Source organism: Notamacropus eugenii, chromosome 5 (genome assembly GCF_028372415.1).
Source record: "Notamacropus eugenii isolate mMacEug1 chromosome 5, mMacEug1.pri_v2, whole genome shotgun sequence".
NCBI lineage: Eukaryota > Metazoa > Chordata > Mammalia > Diprotodontia > Macropodidae > Notamacropus > Notamacropus eugenii.
The window spans coordinates 25748250-25757891 of NC_092876.1; positions in this window are offsets into that span (position 1 = coordinate 25748250).

Genomic DNA, 9642 nt, shown 5'->3' on the forward strand with positions numbered 1-9642 from the left:
GCTTGTTCTGCAAGATGACAAGTATGTGAGCAGATGTTACCTATGGAGTATGGCCACTTGCGGGTGATAGGTGTTGCCTGAGACTTGGGCCAATGTTGTCTTGTACACAGGTGTGGGAAAATGTAAATGAGTACAACTGTTGGGGGGGAAGATACTGGGGTAGCTAGATGGGGAGAAGATGCTTTGGATGCAAATGTGAGGGAACAGGTGTTTAGAGGGACAGGTTAGGGAGGGTAAGGGGAGGCAGGATTGGGCACGGGTGCTACCCAAGTGATCAGGGATGGGGGCGGCACCGGCAGGCGTTACTGGAGAGGTCAACGGTATGTGTAGATACAGGTACTGCAACAGGAGAGCCAAGGTATGAGAAGACTGTTGTGAGAGAACAAATATGGAGGCCAAAAGCTACTTGAATTAGAGTTTGGGGGGGACAAGTAGAGGTTGCAGCTGAGAGCCAGCGAGGGAGGGGCCACGTTTTAGAGGGAAGACTATGGGAGGGAGGGACCTGCTGCCCCCGGCCCCATCTCCCCTCTGCGGCTCCTCTGCTGGGCTGCGGGCGGACTCCGGGCCGGCCGGGCTGTTTGCAATGCTGAGCGCGTCTGGGCGCCCAGGGGGGAGGGGGCCGGGCCGGGCCGGGCGGGGGCGGGGGCGGGGGGGCCGTTTAGCTATGATGGATCCGCGCGCCGCTTGTCTCTTAATCTCCGGAGCGACCGATCGATTCGCTATTTCCCTTTGTTGCCAGAAAATTCGATCCTGGCCCTGGAATTAGGTCCCCGGCTTAATCTAAGCGGAAACCGGCGGGAGGAGACACGGAGCCAGAGACATCGGGAGACACAAGCAGAGACAGAGACACGGAGAGGGAGGGAGCCAGAGACTCAAGGAGAGACAGATAGGGAGACCAAGACAGTGAGAGACAGCGGGAGATGAAGACATAGAAACTGGGAGCGAGGCAGAGACAAGGACAGACAGAGACACAGGGAGACACAGGCCAAGACAGAGAGAGATTGGAAACATGAAGAGTGAGACAGTCAGAGATAAGAGAGATAGTCACTGGGAGAGACAGTGATATATAGAGACACATAAAGAGGGAGACTGAGGCACAGAGAAGGAAGGATGAATAAAAACGAAGAAAATGAGTCAGGAATATGGAGGGACAGAAACCATAGAAGAGATGAGACAGGAGAACAGAGATGAATTGAGACATAGGAGGACAAGGGAGAGACAGTGACCAAAGGGACAGGCAGGTAGAGACACCAGCAGTGAGGAGAGACAGAACTGGGAGTCACAGTGACCACATCAAGGGAGATAAAGATGGGGAGAGACAGATTTACCCTGAGAGACATGGAGAGACAGACACTCTGAGAGATATGGAGAAACAGAGATGCCCTGAGAGACATGAAGAGACAGAGATGCCAAGAGTCGAGGAAACAAACCCAGGGAAGAGCAAGGAAAGGGAGACCAACAGGTAAGACTCTGAGAGTCACAGAGTCAAAGAGCAAACACAGAGACAGAGACCAACACTGAGAGACAATATACAAAGTAGGAAAAGTGCCTTCTTTGCCCAAGCCTTAGGCAGATGGAGCTCTCCACTGGCCTTAGGGTCTTTAGGAGCAATAAGGAGAGACAGGGATGGAGCTGGAGGGAAAACAGCTCTCTCTCTCTCTCTCTCTCTCTCTCTCTGTCACACACACACTACATACAGAGACAGATTCACACATACACAGATATGCTCAGACTCACAGAGACCAACACACACACACACACACACAAAATCACAAAGCAGTGGTAGGTTTCCTGCCTCAATGGGCCCCATCCTCTCATTCGTTGTCTCTCTCCCCAATCCCTATGAGCCTTGGTCTGTTCTCATGACTCTAGATTTCATAGATCTTACGGCCCTAAGCCCTGCCCCCCAACCTTGAATCAGAGCCCATCAATCTCCCTCTTATCCCCTTTCCTCTGATCCTCAAACCTTTCACCCCTCTGGTCTATTTTTCCTTATATCTGACCTCCATGCCTCTGACACCTGTAATCTTTGACACCGCCCTCCCCACTGAGTTTTACTCCTGTGTGACCTTGGGCAAGTGGTTGAACCTCCCCTTCCCCTTGGAATCCTCCCCTGTAAACTGACCAGTTGGAGTAGAAGGCCTCTGAAGTCCTTTCCATCTTCAGATCTATTATCCTCTGATCTCTAATCCCAGGTCACTGGCCTTGTCTTATCTCTGATGCCTCCTTAGGTCTACCTCCGCCATCTCTGACTCTCATGTCACTGGTCCTCTCTTATCTCTGACCCCCTTATTTGTAACTGCGTCTGATCCCTTTACCTCTGACTCCCCATTTGTCTTACCCCCATTATCTCTAACTTCCATGTGTTTGACATCTCTCATTCCTAACCCCCTCTTATCTCTGATCCCCATGACTTTGATACCCCCCCCCTTTCTCTCTGACTCCCTTGTGTCTGTCTTGGTGTCTTCCCACTGCCTATATTTCGTATCCCTGTCACCTCATATCTGTATTTAAAAATTTCCCACACCTTTATCTCCCTTCCATGTACCTTAGTCTGCCTGCATTCCTCAGTATCCCTGTCTCGTCTCCTTGGCCCTCATTTTTCTCCATTCTGTTCCTGTCTTTCCCTTTCTCCTGTTCCTCAGAGTCTCTTCTATGCCTACATTCCATCTCTCTATATGTTCCTCAGTTTCCCATTTTCTTTGTCTCTCAGTGTCCCCCTATCAGAGTAGGGGACCAGAGTCCCTCAGTTTCCCTTTTTGTTACTGTACATATCTTCTTCTGTCTTCACCACTTTCTCTGTCCTTAGTCTCTCTCTACTGTCCCTGTCTCCCCTCTCTCTGCCCCTCAGTTTCCCCTTCTTTCATTATACCTATCTCTTACTCTTCTATCCCTAGGTCCTCTGTTCTGTTCCTTAGTCTCCCATATACCCCAGTCCCAGTCCTCAGTAGTCTACTGGTTCCCCTCAGTGTTTCTGTCTCTCCTCGATGTTCCTCAGTCTCTCCAACTCTCATTTGGAAATATCCCTCAGTCCCCCATGCCCCTCAATTCACCCACCCTGAACCCCAAAAGCCTGAAGTCCTGGGCCAAGGGATCTGACCCCCCAGCTCCATCTGCCCATACCCTGCCCGCTCTACTCACTTTCCGGGGCTCCGGTTCTCTGGGGAGTTGGCAGGGCCAGACGAGCTAGAAGGGAGCGTCTAAAGTTTGGGTCCAGCGGCCATGGCTCCCTGTCGATGCCTGAGGGAGGAGGGAGAGAGGGAGGGAGCGGGACACGGAGAGAGTGAGAGAGAAGGGGAGGGGAGGGAAGAAACAGAGAGAGAGAGACAGAGAGACGGAGACAGAGATAGAGAGGCAGAGACAGAAAAAGGCAGACACACAGACACAGGCAGACAGACAGAAGGAGACTGAGACAGAAACAGAGGTACAGTCACAAACGCAGAGACAGAGACACAGACATGCAGAGGCAAAAAGAAACAGAAGCACGGGGCGGGGGGAGAGGGAAGAGAGAGACACGCAGAGACAGAGACAGAGAGACAGGGAGAGAAAGAGGGGGAGAAGCAGGAGCCCGGGGGCTGGCCGGGGTGGGGGGCCGGGCCGGGGGCGGGCTCTCGGGGCCCCTCCGCTGTCTCCGCCTCCTCGAGCTCGGGCTGGGGCTCTGTCTCCGGCTCTTCGCCTGCCAGCCCGCCCGTGCTGCGCTGCCTGGGCTGGGGCGGCCCGCGGCGGCTCGGCGGCCGCTCGGCTCCGGGGCCGCAGCTATATGGAGGCAGCAGCAGCGGCTGGGGAAGGAAGGAGGAGGGAGGGAGGGGAGCGAAGTAGGAGGAGGAGAAGGAGGAGGACTAGGACGAGGAGGAGGAGGGAGGGGAGGAGGCGGCAGCGGCAGGGGAGGGGGCCTGGGGAGGGGGGCGAGGGAGGGCTGGGGGAGCGGCCCGGCCGGGGACGGAGCCGATCGATGGAATATAATTTTGCTCAAACTCGGAAAATAAAGTTCAGAGCTGATCAAATTTGAAAACAGATGTCGAATCGCGACTCTAAATAAGGTTCGATCCCTGGGCCGGCGTGGAGAATGGGGAGGGGGGGGCCGAGCCAGGCCGGGGAGGCTCCGGGGAGGGCGCCCATACCCACCCACACTACACTCTGGCGTGCAGACCCCTGCACACAGCACCCGACACACACCCAGACCCCTGGCCACACAACCAGACTCAGGCACACACGGACTCCTGGCCACACGGACCTTGCATGTACAGACACCTGGCCGCACACCCAGACTCAGTAACACAAGATATCTAGTCACACACCCGGTCCAGTCACACTGATCCACACAGGGACACGCTGAGACACACAGAAATAAACAAATACGGACACAACTGGTCCTGACTCCCATAAAGAGTCTCACTCGACATTCTGTCTCTCACACAGACACATAAAGACAGCACACACACGCATACATACAGACTCACACAATCTCACCCAGAAACAGAGGCACTCACACACGCACGCACTGAGGTAGTCGGTCCCGGAGCCGAGGACACGCACACACTCCCGGGGCCCGCGGCCACACACGCACGCACACACTCTCACCCTCACACACGCAGTGACAGGGACGGGCCCCCAGCCCCGACGCCGGCTCCGCTCCCACTGAAAGAACAATTAAATATCGACCGGCCCTCGCCGCCTCCGGAGCTGCCGCCTGGCCCGGCCAGCCGCCCTCCCCGCCCGCGCCCGCCTGAGCCCACAGCCCAGCTTGGCCCGGCTAGGCTTCTGCCTCTCCCGTCCCTTCTCTCTCCTCCTTTCCCTCTCCCCTCTTCTCCCTCTCCTCTCCTCTCCTCTCTCCTCCAGTCTTACGCCCTCTTCTCCCTTCCCCTCCTTTCTGACCTTTTCTCTTTGTTCCCTGCCCCTTCACCCCATTACATCCCCTTTCCTTCTCTCAATCCCTTTCCCCCTAATCCTCCCTCGTACCTCTGTCCTCTCAAAAGGACGTCTAACACCCCAAACAGCTGTCCACCTCAGGTCCTGATGATGCTCCCAGGATGAGATGGATACAGCAAGGCTGTATACAAGAATCATGAAACTAACATTTCAGAGGCCATCTCGGATTCTCAAAGGATGTCAGTAACAGGGTCAGGCTTATCACCCCAGGATGGACTTGCTGCCCACTAGACTGTAGGTATTACCTACTCAGAACAGACACAAGGCCCATTAGACTGTAGATAACACCACCTGAGGGTCAGGGAAATCTATTAGGCGATATGCAACAGCCTCGGGATGGATATCACACCCTAACCGCTGGACCCCTTGGGATAGATATAACACCCAGCTGTATATACAGCTCACTAAACTGTATATAACACCCTCAGGATCAATATAACCTACTGGACTGTAGCTAACACCCCTTAGGATGGATCTAACACCCACTGGACTGTTTATAACCCGCACAGAATAAATATAACCCATTAGACTGTAGATAACACCCTCGGGGTGGGTATAACACCCACCGGGCTGTAGCTAACACCCCTCAGGCTGGGCACAACACCCAATGGACTATTTAAGGTGTTCATAGAATAAATATAACTTATTAGACTGTAGGTAACAATTGAGTAACACCCAGGCTGGCAATTACATATACTGGACTGTAGATGACACCCCCAGGGAAAGGCAGGGGGGAGGAAAACAAGAAGAACATGCCTATTAGACTGTAGCTAGCACTCTCTAAATGGACATGCCCTCTAGACTGTAGATAACACACCCTAGGAGGAACTGAATACTTTTGGGGTACCCATACACCCCTAAAGATATAACCAAGATTTCCTAGAGTAAACATAACTCTCATTTAAAGTTGTGTCATTCCAGAAAAGATCCTTCTCCCTTCTCCCTGTCAAGACTACAATCATTCTCAGACTACCTCAAGGTGAAGATTACAACCCTGACACAGTCTCCTCTTCACCCCATAATCCCACATTGCATCGAATTCATGTCCCCTGGGACGGCCCTAGATCCAAACCTCCTCCCCACCCATTGCTGTCTTCCTTTGGCTCTGCATGTAATAGGTAGAACCAGTCAGTGGCAGAAATACCTCTCATTAGGGAGGCAGGTGAATACACCTTGAACTCCCCCAGGCACCTGAGGTTTCTTCATTCCCAGACCTGTCCTCAGAAATCTCAAATCTTTATGTACACACACACACACACACACACACACACACACACACACGGGAGAGAAATACCATGGACTCACACATTCATGTAGAGACAAACTCAGACACACTGGTGCAGATTCACAGACACACACAGTCACATATGCACACTCAAAACCATCTGGGGGGCAGAATCCCTCTCAGGGGTGGTTATATGAAGGAAAAAAAAAGAAAGATAAAGCAGGTTGGGAGAGAAAAAGAGAATTAGTACAGAAGGGAGAAAAAGGAAGAAAGCCAAAAGGGGAGAGAGACAGACAGACAGAGACAGAGACAGAGAGGAGACTGAGCTCTGACCTTCCATGGGAGACTTAGGTACGGACTGGGGAAGAAAGAGGGGAAGTCAGGGTGCTTGGGGAGGCAGGGTGAGAAGAAGGAATAGGGATGAGTATCAAATGAATAAGGGAATCTGAGTAGGACAGAAAAGGCCATATGGGGGGATCCCCACAAAGAATGAAGCCTGGCATGTGGGAAGTCAGACAAAAGGAGGCCCCAGGAGAAATCCAGACAGATTGGAGGGTCCCCACAAGTGACAAGACAGACAGAGTGATGACTCCCAAGGTGAGAGTGAGGAGACAAACAGGGAGATGACTTTGGGCAGTGTCAGACAGACAAATGGACAATCAGTGAGGAACAATCTAATGGGAACAGAGACAGAAGGAGCAAGGATGTCTAAGGGGAGAATGAGGCTGAGTGAGCAAGGGTTCAGGGAAGTTGTGATTTCCTGGAAAGAACACTAGATTTAGAACCTAAGGACCTGGATTCAAATCTTTCCTTTGTTGTTGATTCCCTATGACCTTGGACAAGTCCCTTGCCTTCTCTGGATCTACTTCCTGTTCTGTAAAATGAGGTTGTGTTTCTAGCTCTAAAGCCTCTAGCTTAGACTCTTTCTGTTATCCTTTTCCCAGGTACTCCCTCCCTGATTTTATCTACCTGTCTGTGATTCTATGAGTCCCCATCACTTTTCCCAAGGGAGGACAGATGGACAAAACCAACAAGGAATTTCTAGAGAAGAACAGACAAAGTTGGAAATCATATGATCATAGATTTAGAGCTAGAAGGAATATTAGGGGCCCCATTTTATAGATGAAGAAACTGAGGCAGAAGGCTATTGAAGGACCCCAAGTTAACAAAGGGTAAGTGACAGAGCTGGGATTCACACCCATGTCCCCTGACCCCAGATCCAGCATTTTCCCCACTGTACCACTCTGGGGAATGTCAGACGGATTGACAGCCTTGGGTTTGAGAGAGATGTCCCGAGTGTGCAGGCAGGCCGCCAATGAGAGGCAGTGCTGCCAGGCTGGATGGGCTTTCAGGGCACAGTGATTAATGGGATTAGGAAGACTGACAGCTTTTTTTTGTTACTGGAACCAAAGGTGGCAGGAACCATGGGCAGTAAGGGCACACATCCCAGAGGGATATGAATGATGACAAGAGGGCCTGTCTAGGTCCTGGGTCTGGAAGTGGGGGCCAAGAAGACCCAACTAGGGGGACCAAGCTGGGCTGTATGTCTAGGTCAGATGTCAGAGGCCAGTGGGTAATGACAGGGTGGGGTGGGGGTGGGAGGAACAGAAGTTGGGATTATGATCAGAGTCAGAGGCTCATAGATGTGGAGATGGAAAGTGACCTGGAGATCATCTAATGAGGAAACTGAGACCTAGAAAGTTTATGGCTTGTCCATGATCACACAGATTACCCTGCTAGGTTTAGCATTCAAGTCTGTAGACATCAAACTGTCATGCAGCAGAGAGTGGGGTGGAGCAGGGGCCGCTGGAAATGGGTCTGGGAGAGATACTGGGAGTCAGTCCAGAGTGGAAGCTGGTGGGAATATAGGGAGAGGCCGTGGATGATGGGGCCAGATGGTCCTCCCTGTCTGGGAGGGCAAGGGAGGGTGCAGAGATGGGAGTCATGTGCAATGAAGACCAGTTGGGCCATGTGTATAAGAGAGACTGGGAGGGAAATAGGTGGGAAAGATGGGAACAGGGGGTGCTGGAGGATGCAGTCTGGGGCAGAGGTGTGGGATCCTAGGGAGGATGGGGTCAGACTTGCCTGTGTCACTCTAGCAGGATGGGGACATGTGTATTGGGGGACAGAAGCTGGGGTGTAGTCAGTGGGGCTTGGAGTATACCTAGGCTGGATCAATGAAGGATGTTGAGGAGGACACTGAGTGTTTGTCCTGGGATGAGGACTGATGGGTCACAGGGACAGGAGCAGAGGTGTGTGTGGGGGGGGATGTTGGAGACAGATTTATCCCCCTGAACTCTCTTACTCTGGGTGAAATCTTAGCATAGCATTTTGCAGGGGGCAAGAGCTCAGAGCAATGGGGCTAAGGTTGGGAGCTGAGTTTTGTGTCCAGGAGGGAATGTGAGGAGGGAAGTGGGGGCTGGAGGGGAGGACTCGGTCAGGGTAAGGCAGTGGAGCTGTATCTGAGTGAGAGGTGGGGGAACACCAAAGAATGGGGAATAGGATGACCTGAGGTTAGAATTAGTGGAGGCAGGGGCTGAGCCCTAGGAGGAGTGATGGAACCACCCAAGGTCATTTGTCTTAGCTTGGGAGAAAAGATCAAGAGGCTGAAGGTGAGAAGGGTCTGAAATGTGGCCAAAGGGCTAGAATTAGGAATAGGGCTAAGGAGGTCTTGGATATGGAGCAATAACTGAGGCAGTGAAAAACAGGGCTGAGAGCATGTCCAGAAGCAGTGTGGGGAGATTATGGGGGCTGGGTATGCTGGAGGAATTAGAAAAAAAGGCCATAGGTGGTGAAACCAGTCAGGCTTTGTGTCTGGGAGGAATGGTGGAGCTGGGGCTGGGACCACGAGCAAATGGGTGGGTCTGAGGAGTTGTAGGACTAGATGGGAGGAGTAAGTGGTAGGGTGGGAGTTGGGAAGGAGTGGGGGAAAAGGGGGTAGTAAGTGGAGGAGCTAGGGGTAGTGAGTGGTGGGGCTTGGGGGGAGGGGGCATGAGTAGATGAGCCAAGTCTGGATGAGTTGAGCCATGTGTCTAGAAGGAATGTATCTAAGAAGAAATTGAGAGAAGGCAGAGGGAGGTATTGTTGGATGAAGGTGTGGTGAGGGTAATAGTGCTAGGCTTTAGCAGTTAGAAAACCTGTCTAGGAGGGATGGGGGTTGAGGGAGGACTGATGGATATCGGGGCAGGGACAGAAGTGAGAGATTCTTGGGGGAGTGGCTGAGTCAACTGGCCTGTATTTGACTGGTTGAGGGGGCAGTGGATCTGGGAGTGATAGCTGAGCTATGTGTCCAGGAAGGATGTCTATGCATGGCGGTGGGGGGGCAGTAGAAGCCATGGTTGGGGACATGGTTGATGCCAGGAGAGACAAAAGCTGGGGAGTGGAAAGCTCCCCTGTTGGGCCCACTAGTCTGTGTTTTTCTGTTGTGATTGGGAAGTTGGGAAGGAGGGGAAGACGTGTTGGTGGGTTGGGCCAGGAGAGCTTCTAGG